Here is a 25,313-nt window from a genome sequence, read left to right as displayed (position 1 = left end):
CGCACACACACACATACACCCACACTCATACACACACATATATGAAACTGTAACTGAGACCAATGCTATGGAAGAGAAGCACAGAGCATTTAAAGAAGACATGAGGTAGTATTTGACCTGGTCAGGGAGATCAGGAATGGCTTCCCTGAGGAATGGTTGTTTAAACTGTGATTTGAAGGATCAGTCAGAATTAATCAGGAGAAAAAGACAAGAGAGAGACCTTTATGTGCTACATGAACAAGTGGTGAGTGGTGAATGTAAAAGAAGCCAAAAGAGCCAGGGTGGAGGCAGGTACAGAGGTGGGAGATGAGGCCAAGCAGGTGGGCAGGGCCAGCCCATACAGGACTTGTCTGTAATGCTGAAGACCTGACAGTGATGGCGGCTACTGCATTTCCAAGATCAAGAATGCACTTCTCAGATGTGATTCCATAGTGTAGTGGTTAGCACATCTGCTTTACATGCAGAAGGTCCTGGGTTCATGCCACAATGGAGCCATGGTCTGTGGTCTACGGCCATGCCACCCTGAACAAGCCTGATGTCTGATCTCAGAAGCTAAGCAGGGTTGGGCCTGGTTAGTACTTGGATTGGAGACCACCTAGGAAGACCAGGTGCTGTAGGTGTAAAAAAAAAAAAAAAAAAAAAAGAATGCACTTCTCATCTGTGCTCCTCAAAATGTGACCCATGTTTCAAAGGGGAAAACCAAGTGCCACCCATCCAAACCTCTAACACTTCCATTTCTCAATGTGTTAGAAAAGATTGTTCTGGCTGAGAAGGGGCGTCTTGGTTTAATCCACACACACATAGGCATGTGTTTGTATTTATATATAGAACCTATTTTCACATTTCATTTTACAAGTGACATTACCAAAAACACTGCCTGTCTCCTCAAGTGTCTTTTAAAGTTTTGTTCTTAATCTTCTTCTCTCTCTTTGTTGCCTCTGCTGTCTTCGCTGTCTCCCCAGTACCCATGCACTTCACTTCCAACCCCAATTATGAGATAAGGGAAGGTATCCCAGAGGGCAGAAAAGGATAACTAACATGGCAGAGGGTAGGAGAGAGAAAATAATAGGGAAGGACAGTTTCACTTAGGCATTCTGCAACTGTAATCACCCTAGCATCTGTCTAGGCCTTCACTTGCCTGATCACTTTGCCATCTTTATTTGAAGCTAAGCAGAATGTGGTGCTTCAGCTTTCCTCATTAAGTATATGCTGTAGTCCATGAATTGAGACCCTTCTTTTGTCACCCAATGACACTGAAACTATTTCTTGCCTGGACTTTGTGAAATAACTTTCTAAATAGTTTATATGCCTCTAGTCTCACCACCTACCCCATTCTCCTTCCACAGGGACCTCTCTAACGGAGAAAGCCAAGCCCATCCTTCTCCCACACATTCTTCTGTGGGTCTCCTGCGTCTTTAGCACATTATTTCTCAATCTGTATGCTGCACCCCACTGCACCATTTGTGGAAAGTGTTTTGCAACTCCTAAAATATGTCATCTTATTTCATTTATCAGCTTTGTCCACATTAGCTGATCAGGATGTCTCCCCACCCTCCTCCCCCATCTGCTTAATGAGACCTGCCTCTTCCTTTGAGACTTGTCTTTTCTTGGAAGTCTTTCCCACCCCCACTCCCTGTGTTGTAGCCTAAATCTTTTTACTTCCCCTGAAGCCTGCACATTGCTTTTATTTTTTTTATTTTTTACTTTTTTTTTTGTTTGTTTTTTAAATACCACTTCTCAAAGAGGATTGCGCATGCCATTTTCTTTTCTGTCTCCCTCAGAAGACTGAGTTTCCTGAGGGCTCCTTGTCATCTCTACTTCATTCATTGTATACTCTAACACCCAGCAGAGAGCCTGGCACCTTCTTGGTATCTGGCAAATGTTTCTTTGATGAATGAATTAATCCCTGTTTTCTGCTCTTCAAGTTAGTAATCCCAAATTCTCCATTCTCATGTGCACAAGCAGAGCTCTAACTGATGAGTGTCCTCCAGGCCAGACTGTGTCACCACAAATAGAATGGTTTTTCCTTATTCAGGTGTCTCTAACTCTTTTCCTACATTCATTGCTTTGCAAAAAAAATCATAATACTTATTAATCGAAGCAACCACGTGCAACTTTTTAGAGCTTTGAGACACCCCTAGTGACTGTCCATGGAACTTCTCTGAAATCAGACCTATAACCCATTCAGTCAGCTTGAACTGATCTAACGGAGGTTGTATTTCTGGCTTTTACAGATTCATTTCACGTGCCTCATCTGCAGTCATCTTCCCATTGACCCCCAACTGGATAATAATAAAAACATTAAGTGTTATCTTGTACCAGGTACTATGCTAAGACCTGTACATAACGTTTTGCTGAATATTCATAAATATTCTTTGAAATAGGTTTCATTAACCTTGCAGATAGGGAAACTAAAGTACAAAGAACTCAGTAACTTACCCAAGCTCACACAGCTTGTAAGTGACAGAGCTGGGATTTGAACCCAGGTCCTCTGAGGCTAGCCCATGCATACTCCTTCTCACCACACTACACTGTCCCTACTTGTTCACATCCAATTCAAGGACCCACTCCTCAAATATTTTTTTTTCCTCTAACCTTTCTTCTATGGACCAATTTCAACAACTGTATATTTCCTGACGCTCATTTGGCATCTATCATTTTCTGTATTCTCATGTTCATTATCTTTTCATGAAGTATATAACTTGTGTCTCTTCTTGTAGCCAAAGACTTAGAATTTCCTCTCTCTGGGAGCTGGTAAAGCTTGGTGGTTAAGAGTGCGGGTTCTGGAGGCAGGCTTCTTAGGTTGATATTCTGGCTCTCCTCTGTACTAGCTGTAGCATCTCCATCAAATTCCTTCACTTTTCTAGGCCACCATTTCTGCATCTGTACAATGGGGCAAGTTATAATACCTCAGAGAGTGGTTGTTAAGATAAATCGGTTGATACCCAAAAAGCACTAACAACCATGTCTGGTACATAATGACTACTCGGTAAATGTCATTTATTATGATTCCCTCATAATGAGTCTGTAGGGGTTCTTTGCACCCAGAGGATATTTCTAAGTCTGAGTTGAGTGACTGTTTTAGGGTATCTTCACATTGTCCTGTGTGGCTCCAGGGGATTGCATTCTTATTGGAAAGTTATGTTAACTAACACGCTTCTCTATCAAAAGTCCTATTGCTCCATCCTTGGGGAACTAAAATGTTGTGAAAACTTTTTCTGTTGAATTTCTTTGACTCTTGTGATTCCTCTAGGGGCTCCACTAAGCACTTCCTGTGGCAACTTTTTCTTCATCCTCAGGCCTGCTGAGATCATTGGCTCAGCAGCAAAGCTGACACCTGCTGCCACCCCACCCAGCTCCTTCCTCAGTGACATGGCAATGCCCGGAGGGGCCATGCCAGCTTGGAGCCCTCTGGCCACAGTTTGGAATTGCAAAACTGACACCTTCTTTTTCTGAATTGGGCAACTGTATCACATGCAGTTAATATTTATCAATAGCTAAACACCACTGAAAAGGAAACAAGGAAGAGCCTCTGGGCTAATAGCTATCTCTGATTTTACAAAATGGCTAAGCCACGTGTAAAATATCTCACGCTAACATGCCCTATTGTCTTGAGGATTTGACTTTACTAAGACGTAGTTACCATGTGAGAGAGTGAGAAATAGATTTTCTTTCCTTCTCTAGTTCACAGAAAATATAAAATAAGATGCTTTCCTTAGCCACCGATATCAGTTTTATGTTACAGTTCTCTTTGTTTAAAGTAGTATTGCTTTTCTGTTTAAAAAACCAAAACAAAAACTCTAAGGAATTTTTCTAAAAGAAGACTCAAATCTAACTCAATAAGTATATTTTATTTCAAAATGCATGCATTTGAAATAATTATGAGTGACAGAGAGAAAAAAAATTAAAAAAAATTGATTTAAATAATTTTCATCCTGGTAGTTTGTTTAGAAACTTATTTCCATCCATAACATCTTCATTTGTCTTCTAATTTTCATGCAATTTGAAAGGGTTAGATTCCTTACCCAAGGGATCATCCCAACCAAATCTCAAAGCTAAAGCAGTCTGATTTTACAGGCAAATTCACCTCTTGTCATTTCAAGAAGTGTTTCCTTCACTACTATCTTTTAAAACATATCTTATTTATATAATATATGACATAGTATATTCCTCTTCTAAGACCTAACCCATGTAACATTTTAAATAAGATTAATTATCTGTTTTTTATAACCATAAAGATAAGCAATTTTGCTTTTGTGATGAATAATAAATCCCTGCTGGTACGGATTTAACAGCATCCAAAGACTGGACTATCAGTGAATTCTCCCAATTTTTTAAGATGTTTAGATGAATTTCTTAGAAAGAAGACTCTAGAGTCCTCTGCATTCTCCAACATTTTTAAACATTTGTTAACATATGAAGTAGAGACAAATTAATGCTGAGAAGCAGGCAGTATGCAAGCGGCAGTCAGGAAGTACAAAGAATAAAGTATATATGAACATGTACAATATTCACTTTTAGGAGTTAACCTATTTTTTTTAAATGTTGTAATACTGCTACCATATGATCAAGGTACTGCTTCCTTCTCAAATCTGTTAAAGTAAATGTGCACCCTATCCTTTTTACTATGCATTTTTCAAATTTCCAAACAAGAACTAATTATAAAGAAATAAATAAGCATCAGCTCTATTATCTGCTACTTCCAAAATCTGGAAGGGGCGATTTGATTTAGCAGCATAAGAAAGTTATATTCTACAGGCGAGCAGTTCTAAGAAGGAATATACTTAACTTGTTTTCATTGAACAAATTACAAATCAGGGTTAATATCTTGTTAATTATAAGAATATCCCCATTACTTGAGTAGGGTAGGCAAATAATACTACAGTAACACACAATCCCACTGTGAATCCGGGTGACCCTTCAGACCAGCCATCTCCATATGATTGCTGAGAGCAGCACCTTTATATCAAACACAGACACCTACAATCCTCACAGCAGATGAAGGGGTTAGAGATCCAAGCAGTGATGATTAAATGCTTCCACCCAGAAGAAAAAAAAAAGAATCATATTTCATTTTTCTAAGCAATTCGACTTTGTTAACTTCAAGGAGGCATGAAAGCACAATTCTCCTACAGGCTCAGAGGGAGAAGAAAACTGGAAATGGATGAACAGTTGAAACATCTGCCTTAGTTTGAAAAGATAGTATTATGTTTCACTGTCATGTTTTTCAAAATCCTTTGCTTCAAATCGTTCAACGGCTTCCCAGAGTGCTGAAGATAAAATACAAACTCTTTAGCTGGCCTTTTTGCTGTCAGTAACCCAGCACCTGTTACTCTCACCAGTGTCCTCTCTATTTGCCATATCCTATAAAACTCTCTCTAGGAATGGTGAACTTAATCGTTCTCTGTTTCCTGCTTATTTTTCCTACCTTTGCACAGTTGGCTTCATCTACTGGGGTTACCCTTTCATAACTAGCCTCACCATCTGTCTCCTTGGTAATTTTTCTTCCTTAATGATACCCACCTACTCCAGGCCCAGACTTGAGGATTGGATTATTGCTGCGGCTCCTCCTCTGAGCTTCATTAGCATCCTGTGTAAACTTTAACATAGCACTTACTGGGAGAGACAGGTAGTGATGAGCTATTAACCTGTCTCTCTTCCCTACTAAATATTAAAATTACTAGAGATCAAGAACCAAATCTGACATATCTTGATATCACCAAAAGAGTATATAACCCAGAATAGGGCCCAATATATACTTGTTCAACGAATGAATGAATGAATAAATAAATAAATAAATTTTATCTGCCTTACTCTATCTGATCATTCATATTCTTCAGGGCAGTATATTTTTCTTATATCTCTGTATACCATATAGAACCTAAAATGGGTATTTTATAGAGTAGCACACAAAAAGTGTTTAAATGAATTGAATTTACCTCAAATTCTATCACAGGAATAGATTACCGATCTCTGTTACATTTAGACTTTATATGCTAGACTATATTTAAAAACATGAAGTCACCCATAAGCCACATCTAGGACTCATTTTTGTGGATTTGTTAAACTATGTATTTCTTCGGAGTATCCACTGCCAAAGCCTCTGGTGTTGTATCCTAAACCAAATATTTGAAGAAACACTGTCCACAAAACAAGACTGCCTTGTGCTTTGGAAAGTCTTTCAAACAACATGCCGTTCCTTTAACCTTGACACTACTAAAGGCTTAAAACTACAGCAATTTGTTGGTCTATATGTCAAGAAACTTGTATTTTTTAAATGATGGCATGTTTCTTCATTTATATGTAAATTATTTCCCAGGTACTTTGGATAGAAAGATTGAATTTTGGGAATGCGTTTCTCCCTTAGAGAATATGACTGATTCATGAGGACATCATTCCAGAAAACTAGAACAAGCAGATGAGAACTTTTCTTGAGTGTTATAAGCAACTTTTCAAAATATCTAGGAAAATTTTAAATTTTTAGCTTTCCTAGTCAGAAAGTCTTTAAAGCATATTTTAACAATATATTCAATGCATGTGTTTCCCTAAAAGATATTAAATCATTAAATAGTCTCATAAGATAAGTGTAGACAGACATCATGTTAGGAAATTGAATGTTTTATTGCTAATAACTCATTTAGTGAATGAAGTAACTGAAGTTAAGAACTTTCCTTGTGATCACAGAGGGCACAACCATGATTTTATTTGAAAATGGATATACTGGGTTCATGCTCTTTCTCTTTCCTCCAATTTCCATCAGTCAAGATTGCACTTAGTTTAAAAAAAGAAAAAGCTTGCAATTCTGAGTTTCATAACCCTCCTACTCTATTTGGGGATTTTTCTCACTTATATAGTGGGGCGTGGATCTATGTAAAATTCACATGTTTTGTGTACTGCTTCTGAAAATGGGAGCAGTAGATATGTATCCATGATGTCTTCTAAATAGTATGTACATAGTGAAATATTAGTATCCTTGAATTCTCTGGAACTTAGTCACGACCCTAACATAACTCTCCCAACAGAGAGCACTTTAACTCTTCTACTGAAACTTCTTATGCCAAAAGAAAATAAACATGGAAGACTGATATCTGGGGGATTAGCCTAGAGTTACGATGAAAAATATAAATTTTTTTAACGCCTCTAATTTTGTCTTAAAAATCTGTCTTCTAATATTTACTTTTTAATTTTTTTTAACATAACAATATATATTTTTTTCTCCAAATTGTTGGTTTTGACTCCTATTTTTTGTCAACCACATGCTGCGGCTTAAGAGGCTCAATCTTAGAGTATAGAAAATGCTTCCTCCCTCCTTTCTTCCACATTTATATCTAAATGAAGTAATGATTTGCTTTTCATCAACTATCCGCATGGCTTGCTCCCTTCAAGTCTTTACTCAAAAGTCACTTCAGTGTGGCATTTTCTAGCCAACAGATTGAGAACTACAGTTTCCATTCCTAACTTCCACCCCTGCAGACTCCCTTGGTATATTTTTTTCTATCATACTTATCACTTTCTAATATACTTTATAATTTACCTCTTTATTTTAATGCTCATATCCCTCCAACTAGAATATGAACTCCATAAGAAAAGGCATCTGGTTTGTTTTGTTTCCTGTTATATCCCCAGAACTAGAACAGTGTTTAGTGTATAATAGATACTCAATTAAGATTTGTAAGAAGAAAATAGATAAATTTTTCTTGCTGTGAATTTGGAAAGATTCATTGTTTAGTAGTATTCCTAAAGCTTACAATTCCTGCACAACCAAGTATATACACTCCAGAGCCATTAGTAATATTTCATATTAAATATGTGTCATTTTATAAAGAAGTAGAATGTTGACAGATCACCCTATCTTTAGCTCTTTCCAACTGAAAGCTGAAGTAAGGTACTGCTGAGTTCTTTCTTTCCATATGTTCTCATTTTTCCTGGTACATCTTTGCCTTGTCAGTTTACACTTTCCTCCATTTAGCTCATTTTATTTGCAAATATAGCAATGCTGATCTGTGTTTAGCATTGTGTGGCTTCAGTGTTTTTTTTCCCCCTTTATTTCTGCTTTGCTATTTTAGCTCAGTTTTTTAATTAAAATGCCTGTTCTTTAGGATATCAGCAACTAAAAAGGGATACAATTAGCCATGATGATTAATGTAAAATGCTCAGAGGATATATGTTAATGAACATAAACCTACTGACAAAATTATTTCTAAACTATGTTCTATAAATCACCATTATATTTTAAACATCTGACAAAGTGTGAAAGGCTGGCTGCACTCCTCAAGTCTGTTCAGTGTCTCTGTGGCTTTTAGACACCTAGCCAACCATCAAAGACTGCAAGGCTGGTGTGTAAAGGTTCTCAAACCCCAAATGCCAACATGGGCAGGAATAATACCATGTGGTATCATTGTAATAGGTATCTACCATGTAGGGAGTGAGGAAAGATGATGTAATTTGCAAATTGATGTAAAATCAGAACATATGGTATTTTCAATAGTTACTACAACATTGCTTAGAGTGGTACAAAGAATCTTATGGATAAAACTATAAGTCACAGCAATGCAAAATTTAATTTTAGTATTGTAATACTAGATTTAACAAAACTCCTTGTGGTTTATGTTTATTCCTGGGGAACCTTGAGAAGTGGTGAACAAGGAATGTTGGATCAAAGACTGCTGTGCCTGCAAAAAGTTCATTTATTTCAGCATTCTACTGCTTTTTATTGTTTGATAAAGCTTTATATAAAGGATTAATAGAGATAGTGATTCTACAGAGCATTTCATTGAGATTTTATTTATTAGAAAACAAACTTCCTAATCATTTAAAAATATAAATGGCAGCCATTTTATTTGTTTGCCATTTTTATTGCTTGCCTATTCTCTTCTTTTCTTTGTCCTGCTTATTTACAAAAAGGATTTGGAATTGCTTCTTGGCCTTCTGGCTAAGATCAAGTGTAAAGAAGATTTGCAGTATCTTACAAAAAGCATAAAGGCAACACAATTTTTTTTTTTAATTCAGAGTTTTAAAAAGGGAAAACTGGATGAAGATTAAGTAGATATTCCAGCAATTAGAGTCATTGTGTTCAGAAATCTATCTCATAGCTAGAAGGTGGCCAAATATAGCAGGAAGACAAGAGATACACTAGATGAGAAGAACTCAACATTGGTTTCTCAGAGAAGAAAAAATTTTCCTTTACCAAACCCTAACATGTATTTGCTTGTGGCATACTGTTTTGTTAAAGAACAATGAATACACTCATTGTTCTTTATCCAAAGTCAGTGTCTTTACCACTGCTTTATATAGCAAAGCAGAATTTCGAAGGTATGTCTGTGGTCACATGCAAGTCACTTAACTTCTCTCTACTTCAGATCTCTCTGCTCTGATATTTGGAAACCAAAAGTATCTCCCTTATAGGATTGCTGTGCTTGTTAAATGAGAAGCAGTTCACACAGCAAACACCTAATATGTGTGAAATCAATATAGAGAGGATGAGGGAGAATTTGAATAAAAAGTCAGGATCAGAATATTATGACACAGGTTGGGAATTCAATTATAGTTCTGTCAGGTGCTTAAGAGGTACTCTATCTCAGGTCTACAGGCCTCTAGTAGTGTAATATGACACTCACTTCCCCTCAAGAGAACTCAGCATAGTCAGAAAAATGAAAAAAAAAATTTACAGTATATTCTGTAGAAAGCTTTTTTTTAAAAAAAAAAATTTTTAAATCAAGAGCAGGGTTTGTAAACTCTAGAAACCAACCATAAAGTACATTAAACATTAGGATAATTTTAGAAAAATTAAGGGAACCTGAGCTGTTTATTCATCTGAAGTAGGACCATTTCACCTCCTCTGACAAATAACTTGAGGTAACAAGGATCCCACTAAACACAGAGTGTCACATTCCAGTGAAGCAATTGCTCATCTCAGCACTAGCTGAAAACAAGATCAGGCTGCTTCATAATGGCATCTTTAACACAGGGAGTGAGCATTATCGGATAGCCTCATTTACCTTGCAGTACCCTCATTACAATTGGATAGACAGGCCAGAAGAGGCAGGGATTAATCTGCATACCCATCTGAAATCAGAAAATGTCAGTGGTGCCAGGGATTTCATTTGCTTCAGTCCCCAGAGGGTTAGATGAAAAGAGAGTGTACAGGGAGTCAATAATCTCGTGGTTTTTCAAAAAGTTAGGATTGAGGAGTGATGATCAGGAATACCTTAAGAAAGGAGTTACATTTGTTGCCAGGGACCAGTGATTCCTTTTGCTCTTTTCCCTATACTTTTCCACAAATAAATTTACCTTTGCTCTATGCATTTTGTCTTCTTACACCCCTCCCCCCTCAGAAGTTTAGAATGGAAACACACTTATCCAGATAGTCATTTATCCTTTGTTTTTCCTTATTTGGTTGCATCATTCTGAATTACTGTGTTGAACACAAAAAAACAGTATCCTAAAGTCTTTGTAGACAAGTGTAACTGACCTCTTTTGGAAAAGCGAGACCTGCTTCTGACTTAGATGCCTACAGTTTGGTTATCTTTCCTGTCACAGATTCAATTGTATTTCATTGTGTTCCTTCCTCAGTGGAGATTCGGAATAGTTGACATCTAAGGAAAACAGCCCATCATAGAATTAGGAAGCACAGCCTTCTCTTCCAATTGCTAATTTATTTATATTCTTTTAGATTTTATAGCTATTATTCCCCCAAGTTAGCTATCTTTCTTGGTAGATATTTTCGGATAGTGATTAGAAGCTTAGAGACTGGTATTAAATAGTCTGGGTGCATATTCTGGCCCTGTCAATCTCTCTAAGTCTCAGTTTCCTTTTTGATTAAGTCAGGAAAAGGACAATTATGTTCCTTATTTTATAAGGTTGTGAAGATTCAAGAAGAAGATGATTCACATAAAGCACTTAAAAAGTGACTAGCATCTTGTAAGTAGCTAACAAGTTAGCCATTATTCTCAGAAACAAGTTGAGTCCAACTTGAAACAATAGCACAATGTAAAGAGTATAGACTTTAACCTTATTGTCACTTACTAGCTCCGTAAACTTGAGATCTTGAAACTCAGTTTTCTCAACTCCAAAATGGGGACAATAATAGTTGTTCTGAAATATAGTGGTAAAAATGTAATGAGATGGTTCATATGAAGAACTCATTGACCCTGGTGCCTGACATATTCAATGTCAGCTCTCCTCTCCTCTGCTCCCTACGGTTTTCATGAGTAGAACTAACGTGTATAACACCTAGCATTATGCTAGATATGTGGCAACTACTCAAGAAACTGTAGCTATAATAAAGTTTTATACTTTCCTCCATCGATTATCAACTTGGTACGTAACAGAGAGTTCTTTAAGGATCTGCTGGAGGAAAGGTTTAATTATTCTAGAAGCTTTGGTTCCTCCAGGTTTCACTTTGTAATGTTTGCCTTGCCTTTTATTTTTTAAAACAATGATTTATTACACTAGTTTCTGAAATATTAAGTTTATTATGCTATGTTAATCTTTTTCAATTAATGCCATAAAAATATTTTAAATTTCTATTTTCAAAATCTCACTAATCACTCATTAAAATGCTCTCAAAATGTTATATAACATGAAAAAAGTACATGTTCTTTCTGAAATTAGTCCTAAAGAACTCCCTGTATCCGATGTAGACAAACAGTTGAGACATGTTTCTGTGATAAATTTTACTATTGTTTTTAAATTCCATGAAACACCTATTAAATCATATAGCAGCTAGAATATGAGGTGGGGGATACCTACTTACTCTTTTAATGCTGAAAGTGGAAAATTACTCACTAGTGATTAGGAAAAATGATCACAGAGGTGTTCACACCCATCTATGAGACCATAGTGTTCCTCTTGGGAGATAGTGAAAATCTGGAAGAGAATGCTTTATTTCTCACCTCCTAAAATGTCTTTCCCAATTTTCTGTGGTGAGAGAAAATGAGACACAGTCATGCCTAACAGTTGGTGAAACAGTTTATACACACAGACACACACACACACATACATGGAGAAAAAGAAAGAAAAAGAGAGAATTCTATTAATTATATATTATAGAATAATATGTACCAAAAATCTTGTTTAAATGATGCCTTTATATAAAAAAAATTGTGTTTTATATATATACATATATATACATACACACATGTACACACACACATATATTTCAAAAATGGACACAAATAAAGTACATAACCTAATAAAGTAATATCCGTTAGGAAAACAAAAATTGGAAAAACTACTTTTAAAGAACAGCCCTGCAAAATGCGCCATGCCAAGAAAATTTGATAGTGTTTACAAACTTTAAAGAATAAAAGCTTAGTATGTTACTTAAATTTTTCTAGGGATTTATGAAAAGAAAGCCAACTTTACAATTCATTATATGAACTACACCTAACTGCGATAAAAAATTCCTTAACCAATCCTACTATTAAATAAAGAGATAAAATCCTAAGTACAATGTTAGTAAATTGAATACTGCATTTCGTTAAAACACTCATGCTTATGTCAAATCAGGTTTATTACATAAAAATACACATGATTCATTGTGAGAGAATATGCTCACAGAATCTATCATATTAATAGATTAAAAGAGAGAACAATAGGCTCATAATGGCAGAAGTCAGATGGCATTTGACTCAAATTTAATATATATTCGTTGTCTAAAAAAGAAAAGGGCAAGTGAAATAGTAGCAATAGAAGAATATAGTATCTATCTCAGTAGCTAAAAAGATTTTTAACTGAGTTGTTTCTCTTAAAATTTGCTTCATTATAAACACTATCATATCATATTAAAATATTCCAGTATATTCTAGTTAGTACAATTATTTGAAACATAATATGTAAAATGGAAATTGACTTTATAACTATTTGGGTATTTAGATGGAAGTAATGAAGGAATTAGTTGAAAGATTATTAGAAATAATGCATAATTTTAATAAGGCGGCCAAATGCAAAATAGACATAAGGAAATCATTAGTTTTTTTTAAAAAAAAGTAATACCCAGTTAGAAATTATAACAGAAAAAGATTAAATACCTTTTAAATAGCAAAAGATTTCAGTCACAAAAACATTCTATACCTATAAATGAAAATAATAAGAAATCAAGAGTTTTTTTAAAGAAAATATCATAACTAAAAGAAAACTAAGAAAGATCATAATATCTCATACTAATTAAGCATTTAAGTGCTTTACACATTGAATATTAAATCTTCTGTTCATTTTATACAATCTTATGTAGCTAGTGGTATTATCCCAATTTTACAAATTTGGTATTTAAGCTTCAGAGAAATTAAACTGAAGCTAGGATTTGAATCTGTGCAGACTATGTCTGGATTTCACTCTTGTTCACTCTTGTTCTCTTGTTCACAAGAGAGAACCTATTGAAGATGCTAAAAATGTCAGTTCTAGCCAGTTAATCTACACAATCATTACCAATGAGGTATTATTTTTTATTTTGATAAAATGGTTCAAAAATTTATCTAATGGAATAAATATATGAGAAAGCCATTAAAATTTTGAAAAGAAGCACAATGAGTGAAGGGTGGAAAGATGGAGAGTTCCCCATTCCAGAAATTATAATGTTATAAAAATTATAAGAATTAGGACAGTAGTTCAGATGAAGAAATAAAATAATTCTAAAAGACTATAGATTCCAAATAAGTCTTGTGTGTTTGGGTTTGTGTGTGCTTACATAGATGTACCCATAAATATAGATATACATATACACTTACAGAATGATTAAATTCATCTCAATGATTAATGAGAAAAGAGATGGCTACTCAATAAATGTTGTGGAGGCAATAGCTAGTCATTTGGAAAATAATATAAATTTAGGATTTTCCTTACACTTTACATAAAAACATATATTAGGTAAGGTTTGATTAAAATAAAAAATACTATTTATTAATATATATTATATAATTTATAATATATAATTTTAACAGGTAAAATATAATTTAGTTAAAATTACTGTAATAAAATATAGGTGAATATTTACTTAATTTCAAAGTTGGGAGATATCTAGCATACCAGAGCTAGAAAACATGAAGAAAATGTTTGATAGAAAGGTATACATTAAAAAGTCGGATATTTCTACACATCAAAAAACACCATAAATAAAATGAAAAGGCAAATAACAAACCAAGGAATCTATCCAATATCGCTAAAGGCAAATTAACTTTAATGCATTAAAAATAAATACTTAGACATTAATAACAAAAAAGATGACCATTCTTACCAAAAAATTAACACTCAGTCAATTCACAAGAAATACTATTTACCAGTAAGAAGAATAAAAGCCCAAACTTGAAATTCAAATTAAATGCAAATTAAAGGACTAACATTTTATCTAATCAAAGTTTTTTTTAAAGATTAAAAGAAAAAGATAAAGCCAGATAATACCAAATATTGATTCAATTTGGAATATTTTTATTCATTAGCAGTGAAAGTAAAATTTTGAATAATCTTTGTGGAAGGCAACTTAATAATAATTCCCAAAAACCTAAAAAAACTATAAACCAGCAATTTCTCTTCTAAAAATTTATACTTAAAAAATAAGAATGTATGAGGAGATTTAGCTACATCATTGTTTAGTTTAAAAATTGTAAATGAGTCGAATATCTAGCAATTGGGATTAGTTTAATATATCAAGGGACACACTCGCCTGTGATGGAATACTGATGTACAAGGGTAATTTTTAACAGATTTTCATGGTTAAATAAAAAAATACATGAACAATATATAAAATGAGACACTGTTTTTTAAAATAAGAAATATATATTTATGCATATACATATATATCTACATATGTGTGTGTACACACACATCCACATATAGTAATTCATAGGAAAACATCTGAAAGAATATCCCAAAATACTAACAGTGGCTATGGCTCAAGGTATTATAACTGATTTTATATTCCTAGCAAAGTGAACTCTCTGAGAGTCTCTTCATCTGTGAAATAAATGAGTCATGCTAGATTAATTTTAAGGTCTTTCTGTAAAAGTCTCATAATTCTAAGATCAATGATAGTTAATAACCTTGGGAAAAATGGTTAATTTGTTTTTTTTCAATTGAATTTTGGAATTAGTAGATTAAAACCAGGTTTATCTTGAGCTATTCCTTATTTTACTTAAAATTCAAATCCTGTTGTTTGTTTATAAATTGTGTGTGTGTATATACATATATAGCACAGTTTCTTTTACAGATGCCTTTTTCAGTGTGGAGTAGGGTGGAGTAGATAATGAGTTACATTGAAATTAGGTACGTTTCCCTATCGAATTCTTACAGACACAAAGAAATCTTGTTAACATGTTATATACATTTTAGAGTTTTGTCTACCATCTGGAACTCTAAAATTCATTCTCGTTTTTGCAAAGTTTCCTTAATCAAAATTCACATTGAGAAACTATAAGATGCAATGCATAAAAATTTATTTTGCTAAATAGAGATTTGCATGTTCTCTAGAAACTGGTGGAAAATGATTCTGCTTTTATTATCTAATGAATATCGCCCTACTGTTATTTCTAACTAATAGTGAAATAACTAATAGTGGCAATAATAAGAAATGGTATTTCAAGTAGTTATTCAGTACCTTATTGCGATAGTGAAATTGAAAACACACGCAGTTTTAATTTGCTGTCAAAAACTCTATATTTCACAGTGGTTGTTTGGAAGCTATCTACATTGGTAGCAAAAGTGGCTTTCTAAAAATACTTTGCCTCAACCTTGCTTAATTCAGGTTGCCAAGTGGTAAACCTGTAAGACATCATGAACTTCCAAGAGAGAACATATCTTATTTGCCTTATACCACCTGAGGATTGTGTCAATTATTGCTATTTGTTTAATGCTGGTGTTGACATGGTGCCTTTGCCCTGAGGAGCCCCAGGTGCTTTATAAAATTAGCAATTTACATCACAGCCTTTATGCCTGAGAGTGCAAATTGAAAATAATAATGATTCATGGGACATACAACTATCCTTAACTCATACTTCTGTTTGCCCAGTGAAACAAAACAAATATGCCAATTCTCTCAGAGAGCTAGCAGCAAGGGGTTCTAGGGGATGTCAATGGGAGTTTCTCCCTTGCATAAATAGATAAACTCCTCTAAGGAACATTTGCCAAACACCCTGCAAGTTGAACTTTACTACACTTTGTTTCAGGACTCATACTTTCCTCAGTAAGAAACTCATTTACTTTAGGTCTTTGCTCGAATATCATTTTCTTAATGAAACCTTCCCTGACCACCTATTTTAAAAAAACAGCAAAACAAAATGAAACAAAACCCATTATCAAGCCTAGACATTCTGTATTTGCTCATCTGCATTATTTTTCTTTGTAGCGCAATGTATTTACATGGTCTATTTCTTTTTATTATTAATTGTCAGCTCCCTCCTACCAGATTGTAAATTTTATGAAAGTAGACCAATTGTATGTTTTCTTCAATTATTAATGCCCGGACATAATAGGTGTGCAGTAAGCATTTGTTGAATGAATGAATGAATGAATGAATGAATGAATTTGCCTCAATAGTGCAGCAAAAAAAAATCAGGTTTTTTTTCTTGTTTTTCAAATAGAGAAGCAGCAAAGAGAGGGGTAAGTCAGCAAGAGCAGACTGGGATTGCATCAAAATTTCTATTACATTCCTTAACGTCGAAAAGATCCATGTGGTGAAATAGTGTATTAGAATTTTCTCCCCTATTAATTGCAAAATGTAAACTGATTTAAAAAAACAGAAAGGCAGTTTATGGGATTTTGAAACCGAGAAATCCAGGGAGTACAGCTTGTTTTCGTGGGTGCAGGGTTTACTCCAGTGCTCTTGAGATGCGAGCAGGACACTAGCCTTTGTCTTTCACTCTCTCTCTCTCTCCTTCTGCATTGATGTCTTCCTCAGCCTTTCTCTCTGTGGTGTTAACAAGCAAAGACAGCACCAGGGAGAGTTTTGCAAATAGTAAGTCCAGGGGCATGAGAGCATGTATTTCCAATGTGTCAAATGGCTGATTTAAACTGGGCAGACTTGGATTAAATGCCAGCCTTAAATCAATCATTTGACTGACCAGGCTTCTGTGCCTCCCAGTGGTGAAGGTCAGTCTCATCCTTTTGATGGTGGCTCTCCAACAGAAAATTTGATTTCTATTATTAGAATAAGAAGGGAAGGATGCATGACAGGTATGCAGAGATACATTGTGACCGGAAAAATAAGTCATATTTAAAGAATTTTTTATTACCATGAGGCAGAATTTCTAAATCTTTTGATGTCAATGTTCTACTTTCTTATATCAGATGACTATATAGTAACAGCCTAATTATGCAAATTATATTTTGAAAGGGAAAAAAATGACCTTTTGTTTTGTTTTCAGTGGCAGGTCTTCTCTGCTTGTCTGCCTACATGATGAGTGTTGATATTATTTCCAACTTAGTCTAGAGACAAAAGTGTAAAAAAATGCCAAATTTGGCTGTGTAAAAGTAAATGTTTACCTAAGGTTATTATTGCTTATTTTCTTTGTATATAATTTAATAATTCTAACTTATTATCTTATTCTACTTTATTAATTATATGTAGCCAAGGTGTTAAATTCTAATTTTTTCTATATATTTTAATAGGAAACTACTTAGAATATACTAGAAGTTCTCAATTTTCTGTTAATTATACTGGAATTTGCATTGTGTATATACTACTACTTTTCTTTGTTGCAAAAAAGTATATAGAATGTCATGGATAAATACAATTCACAGATAATGCCAAAACTTCATTTCAGTCATTACTTCTTGCCTCTTTCCATACCAAGAGATACTTAACAAAAAATTCCAAACTGAAAGTATTTGATTTTCACTTCTCATCATTTCCTGTCTAGTCTGTCTATAGACTAGTTAGAGCTGGAGGACAAATGAGATAGTATATAAATCAATATCCTATTAATGGATGAACATAGAAGTAACTTATAGGCAGAGCTATCAGGGAATCAAAGTATAGCCTGGTTGGCAGGAAAACACATGGCAATGTGAACCAGTGTTGTTAGTTATGCTGTACCGTATGATAAAGGCATTCCTGATATTAGCTTTAATACCAGTCTTTTTACTAACTGAGTACTCACTTAGTTTAGGTTACTAATTCAGTACTGACTCAGTAGTTCGGTAGGACTATTTTCCAAATTATCCACCTACATTCAGGAATTACTCAATCGAATCAGCTAATTCAGTTTAAAGAAAAAAAAAGGCTTTGTGGGTAAGCATTTCTAAATTAGTGTTTTTATTAAGGCATAGTGTTCTAGTAATTTATCTTTCTTCATCCCTCCGAAATTATGGTTACTTCTAAGTTGTTGCTTCCTAGGTAAAAGATGTGGGATAGGGTAAAAAAAAGGCTTTCTTAGGAAATTGTTCTCTTTCATGGCCCTCTTGAATTGGATTTGTGATTAATATCCTTTGAAATCCTATTCATATCCAATCCATATGGTAAGATTTTTCTTTTTAATGTGGTAAAATTTTCAATGTTTTTTGAAGGTTTAGATTTTGTGATGAGAGAGAAGAAATGAAAGGCACACAATATTCATGTGTCCTTAGCATCTCAACAAATAATACTGCTATATCAAATTTATAGTGATTAAAAACAGCATAGCTCAGGGCCACACTGTGACTTTTGTGACCCCTATATACTTTTGACATTTGTGGGCCTCTTTTATAAAAAAAAAATACTAAAAATTACACTTTGAAATTACATTGATCTAAAGATAAATATAATTTAAGCTGGGTTGTATTCATTTGTTTTCTTATTTTAAAAGAAATGAAAACATTTTCCTAGGCTTCTAAAAATATTGTGGGCCATGGGCAAGGCAGTCATGGTGCCTAATGGAAAAATTAAGATGGTCCTGTTATAGCTAAACTTGTTACATTTTAAATCAAACAGCTTTTTACTGCCAATTGTTCATCTTTTTAGTTCAAATGTATTTATATTATTAACATTAGTTGCTACAAGTGAAGTGGTAAGGGAGAGACAGGAATTGGAAAGGGAGCTAATATAAACTGGTAATAGGCTCCATCAGCAAAGCTACTGCTGGGAATCCTCAGGTTTCGTGCCTGCAGCCTCTTTTCACAGTATTTAAAACTATTTTACTTAGTTTGTCAAAATCCTTATTCTTTAAAGTTCTCTATTTTTATATGCTGATGCTGTGAAAGAAAATGTAATCACGATGATATTTACATTGCGAATTTGTGAAGTAAGAAAAAACTAGAATTTTTCATGCAGAGAGTACTTAGGGTTTTACTCAATATAGTTCTTCAAAGTAAAATTAATATTGGAGTATTTTTTGTGTAATCCAGATGAAAAGCTAACCTATTTTTTAACAAAGTAAACACTCAGTCATATGTTTAATAAAACCCTCATTTCTTCCACTGAGGGTGATTTTTACTTGAATTTTTAATTCCCAGTTATCTGCGGTTTTAGAAAACAGAGCTAACTTGGGTACATAAATTCTGTCTAGAAGTATTTTTTGAGAACCTTTTAGTTATGAACTATCTAGAATGAACTTGGATAAACTAATTTAATTTCAACACTCATGCTTTTGCCAAACATCACTGATAAGCTAACATTTTTTACTTGGTAGGTGTCGGAATCAGACATTTATGGATCAAAAACCCCGTGCTGTTGCTTAGTGGATGCATGGCTGACATTTCTATCAGCCAGGTGCCAGGCACTGTTTAAGGCATTGAGGGTGAAAACATGTATACCATGTGGTCCCCATTGTCAAGGAAATCAGGGTTAAAAAGAAAGACAGGCAAATGACAAGGTTATGAAAATAATGACGGAAAATGTAAAGATAAAAAGAGGGTATATGAGAGTCTCTTAAACTAGGTTATCCACTTAGTAAATCATGTTGGAACAAGTGACATTTTGGCATTTCTCTTTACTGCTGAGCTTCTCTTTCTCTACATGTAATTGGATAGTAACTTCAGAAGTCTCTTAGGTTTAAAGCAAAAATGTATAAAAGTTATCAGGCATCAAGCCTGTGATGTGCTTTTGCGCAATGGTTTCCAATTCTGATACTCCTTTTTTTCTCATAAAGAGCATGTCAACAAGAAAAGATGAAAGAAATGATGACTCGCCAATTAGGTAATTCATCCCTGAGTAGAGGAGTTAAGAATGTATATAGTTTATGAAACATGTTTCAGTAAGAAAGTTTGTTAACACATCCATATATATCAGGTATAGAACTAGAGGCTGTGTCCACTCCTTAACAAAGACAACAAAAGCAAAATAAAGCTCTTCAACATTAATGATCAAAATTTTCTGTTTCTGTTCATACATTTGGTTATGCAGCAGAGAGTGCTAGAAATAAACTAAAGTGCTTCTTGTAAAGAGTCAGCTTGTTGAAAGAAGTAGACTAATACTTCAGAAGCATTGTCATGCAATACTTAGAAATTGTGCCTCTATTCTTTCTATAACTTGTTGACTTGGATGGGAGTTACACTTAGGGTACCCATTAACACTACGCGGTATTTGGAAAAGCACTTGTCAATTCTTCTTCCTAACAGTTCACTTCCCACAGTACTCACTTTGGAGATAGTTTTCAGTTAATAGCTTAAGATCTCCCAGACTGCCCAACCATAATGGGGCAAGGTGCCATGTGGCCATGGGACTCTCTCTGTTGCTCTGAATGTAACTAATAGTGATGGGTTTCTTGTTTTGCCCTTTCCTTTCCTTTCCTTGTTGCCAGAAGCAAAGACTGTTTCTCATCAGTCTCACATGGCCAGGTTAGGTTTATCTTTCGTGGTGGCAGACGTAAAGAGTCAAATCCTATGATCAGTGTCTCCTGGGCCCTTCTCTAAAATCCATGTCAGAATGGGAGCACTCATTACCAGACTTGTCGAGGATCCCCTCTTTCAGCATTTCTCCACACTGAAAGGCCTCCTTTCTGTCCACACTAGAGACCAAGTAATTCCGCCTCAGTCCAAAGCAACTGTGGCCTTTAGCAGCCTTGTAACATTTGCCCTCTGGCATGGATAGAATTAGCGTCAACTGGGTAATTCAATCCTTGAGCTTCTTCTTCAATGAATGAGAGAATCCAAGAACTGGCTTCCAACTGCCTCTTCCTTGTGCCCAGTTTTCCTTGGTGAAGTGTGCTGAATGGTGACGTTCCCTTTCCGCACCTCCCCTTGTGCCACCACAGAATTTGTGGTCTGCATGCCTCAGTTGTGGAGCTGGCCTGTGGCATTTTGCTGCCACAGGCCTGTGAATGTTTTGAATTGTGTGTTTATATTTCCAGGGCTACAGTTTGAAAATTGAGGGAGCAAACAGAATCCCCAGGTCAAACTGCTACTGCTTCCTCATTAGAACAGTTATTTTATGTCTAGATTCCTATGTAGCTCTTATTTTCCTGACCTTCATTTCTTTGGTAAGATGCTTTCAAGTAGGTTTTTCTGTAAGAAATCCCCATGGAAGAGGTGTTTACATGAAAAGATGGGTAAGTAAAGTTCGCCTGACACAAAGAACCTCGGAAACTTTCCCATAATGAAAAGGTCTGTCTTGTGGGTGGGCTCTTTTCCATCCAGACAGACAGGAATGTAGCTAAGCAGCCAGAAGACACATGGACTTGTGACCACCAGGACAGGCACCTCATTAGAGAAGTCCCAGCAGCTGTGCCTGTTAATCTCTTCTGAATGTACTAGCAGGCATTCAACTTTAAACTTATTCTGGATTCTTTTTTATGTCATTGTAGTAGTCATTTCCGCCCCCTCTCAAAAATTTCCTCATATGGATTCTGTTAAAACCTTTTTTGGCCTACTCTCCCCTTGACCATATCACTTGAATATGTATATGGATTTTACTAATCAATGAAAGAAATCCACATGCCTAGATGAGGCCATTTCTACTTTCTTTGGTTCTTCCTTCTAAAAGTGTGTTTATTCAAACAAATATTTGAACCTAAATGGATCCATTTGAACATTTTAACGATTAGCATGAACTCGATATCCTTAAAACAGTTGCCAGAATTTGCTCATAAAACTCAGGTAGCATAATCGCCTGCCCCTCTCCCTCCTCCAACTTTGGATAGATGAATTCACTGCATCTCAGCAAGTGCCTGAGTACAGAGTAATTTATTTTTGTGTCACTTCATGACGAAAGCCCAGCTGGCATTAGCTCAAGTTATGCAGCTGGCTATTAATTGAAGAAAACTCCTCTGTCACTCCTCAATCAAGCACGATCTGATTCAGCAGATCCTTTTCATTCTCATCCTTTTTATTATACCAGAAGAACAAACGTAAATGTAAATAACTCTCACTTGGCTCTGCTTGTCATGGATTGTAAATTAGCTGGCAGCATGCAGACTTATCACATTAGTGAAAGCTCTGGGCTGTTCATCTCTATCGATTTTTGTTTCTAGAAGAGATTTGGATATTTCATTTCTGAAGCTTTAATGTTGTCCAGTGGAAGGCATTATTGTACCCTGACTTTGTTCTCTTATACACTGGATGACTAATTTTCAAAGTAATTTCAACAAAATTTCAAATGACAGTACTTGTGAGACAGGTGCTGGTCTTCTGTGAGTTGATGTTCTCTTTCACTGTCATGGTTGACTGTGCTTGTGGTTATATTTTAAACAGAATCTCAGGAGAGATTTGTTCAGCATTTTTTAAATACATAAATGTGTAACACATAGCACATGGTGTGCCAAAAAATTTTGATGAATGCATTTTATAATTCTTAAAATATGAAACTTCTTGGCATGAGGAGATGGTATAGTATGTAAAAATCGTGGAACTGTTCCATAAAATAAAATTCTGTGCAGAAATGACAGAAATTCTTGCGTGAGTTCTAAAATAGTACGTCAATTTGATCCTTCTGAATATGAGAATTTACTAACTCTCTATTATTTACTAACTCTCTAATATTATTTCATGAATATATATATATGTTTCAGCACCAAGGACCTCCTCCATGCCCTCCCTCCACCTCAATTTCTGTCCTCTGCACAATGTACTTATTGGGTGCCAAATAACTAGTTATTATTATACCCCGAGCCCTGAAAATGAACTTGAGACAGGAAAATTGTACCTTGCCAAGACTTAGTGTGTCATTGAGGGGTTCAATGAGATTTTAGCAGTAGGCACTGGGAAATAAATCAGAACTTGGCAGAAAAAATAGAACTTGGGTGCTAGATGAGACCTGGGAGAACTGGCTTGTCCCTAGAGGCTGGTCTTGTGACTCATTAGAGGAACAGTATCCAAAGGGCATGAGAGAGCCTGGCTTGGATTAGGCTGTCTCAGGTTACAGGAGATCCAAAGCTAGAAGGGGCAATAAAACATTGTGGTATGAGGCTATCCTAGTTTGAACGTCTGACGCAGGGCCTAGTGTCCATGAAGTAGACCTCAGGGGTTGTGTAATATGGGAATAGGAATAGATGATGCAGGAGCCAGAGGTCACAGCTGACCTCTAGATCCAAATCTGAGTGGCATGACCTAGTTGCAGCTCAAATTCTTGTAATAGACCCCTCCCTGGTAGGATTGTTTATTGAACTCAGATAGGCTGAGGCTACAGTGAGTAGATTCAGCTGAGGGAGATATACGAGCCATATAAAAATATGACTGCAAAATGGAAAAGAAACTTTGAGAAAATCATTGGTGTTAAAAAGAAATGGGAATTATATTTGTCTACCTAATAATTACATATCCTTTCTACATAATTCTGAAAAAGTATTTAGCCCAAGTTGTACTCCCTATGTAAAGTGTGTGTGGTAGAGTGTCTCGGGGCAATTTCTTTTCATTTATAAACTGGCAGACAATCTAACTGAAAAATGTTTTACTAGTCTGGACATTGTCTGAGTATAAAACCAGAGATTTAAGTCCTGAAATTAAAATGTATATTTATTTTGAACACTTGCCAGACATCTAGTGATGGATATATTTGTAGACGAGGGGTTAGAAAAGGTTATATTCAAATAAAATAGCTTCAGATTTATTTCCTTCATTTGTAGAAGCAATCTCTGTTTTGGTATAATTTAACTTATGAACTTTAGTATCATGTCACAATTCTTTAATTTAATTGTACATCACCTATAATGGTGATAGTGAGAGCCAGTTAGGCAGTAAATGTTAGATATTGAGTGTTTTCTATTTAGGAGCACTATTTTAAATTCTAGGATAAAGCAGTGAACAAGACAGAGTCTCCACTTAAAAATAACCTTCAAAAACAGTGGGAACTCATATAATATCTTGTAATGGTCACAGCATAACGTGTCTGAATTCTTCAGAAGCAATTACTAAGGGCATCACATTCTTTATATTCTGATACCCTTTACTTGCCTCAGCTTATGCCAAAACTGATAAGTAGAACTTCCTAAGACAGTCCCTTTTTTTCTAAGAAGATTGGAATAACAAATCTATGAGAAAAATAATCCTCCAACAAGCCCAAATTCACACAGTTTTCAACTTGCTCTGCTCAACACGATGATACTACAGAGAAACACAGAGATAATGGAAAGCCTTTGGAGCAAAGAGGTTTCATAAGTATCACTTTGTTGGTGGACTTCACAAATAGTTCTGCAGGGTTTAAAGAGGATTTCTTAAGATTGCTCCTATAAGTTAAGGCTATAAATGGTTTAATGCAGGATATAACAAGATTGAAAATCTTCCCTTTCTTTGTGGCTCTGAGAATTCATATGAGTAGCCACCATTTAAAGAGCAAGAGAGAAAGAACTAGAACTTGGAATAAATTTATGTGTGGGCTCTCATTGTTCTAGGCTTTGCAAAAAGCTACACTATCATCATATTAAACAAATGACTCTTCTTGTGCCAGCTTAATTGCCAGCTTGGCTCCTGAACAAAGACATAGCGATTACAGAAAAATATGTTTACTGCTGAAGGTAAAAACTCCTTAGAATAATCTTTGAGTTGCATTTCCATTTATTTTTTTTAACTTGCAGAAAGAGACCTCTTCTTTCCTTTTTAATAAAATGATATACTCTCGTGCTATTACATTTCAGTATTGAGTACATGCTTCACATATTTAGGTAGCAAAACTGAATTAGGTACTGATGACCAAAGAAAAAAAGGAAGACACAGTGGGTAATACATGTAAAAATGGCATTACATAGGCAGAGACAAAATGTGCTTCTCTACTATAAGCTGCATAAGTTACATCTTAAAGTGTGGTCCCCAGACCAGTTGCATCAGTATCACCAGGGAACTTGTTAGAAATGCAAATTATCTGGTCTAGTCTTAGGACTAATAAGTCTGGGAGTGGGACTAGCAACTTGCATTTTTCAAAGCCTTCCAGGAGATTCTATTGTGTGTCAAAGTCTGAGAACCACTACTGCAAAGTACAC

General features: G+C 35.1%; 1 protein-coding gene and 1 pseudogene across 7 annotated transcripts in view; both read left to right on the top strand.

The window, feature by feature from the left end:
• The window catches only part of PDE4D (phosphodiesterase 4D), a 1,171,348-nt gene that overhangs the window by 718,747 nt on the left and 427,288 nt on the right, over positions 1-25,313 (top strand). The window lies entirely within an intron of this gene.
• Positions 505-620, top strand: LOC120608357 (uncharacterized; annotated as a pseudogene).

The sequence above is a fragment of the Pteropus medius genome, unplaced genomic scaffold (assembly GCF_902729225.1).
Source record: "Pteropus medius unplaced genomic scaffold, Ma_sr-lr_union100, whole genome shotgun sequence".
In the NCBI taxonomy this organism is placed as follows: domain Eukaryota; kingdom Metazoa; phylum Chordata; class Mammalia; order Chiroptera; family Pteropodidae; genus Pteropus; species Pteropus medius.
This window is presented reverse-complemented; position numbering and strand designations above follow the sequence as displayed.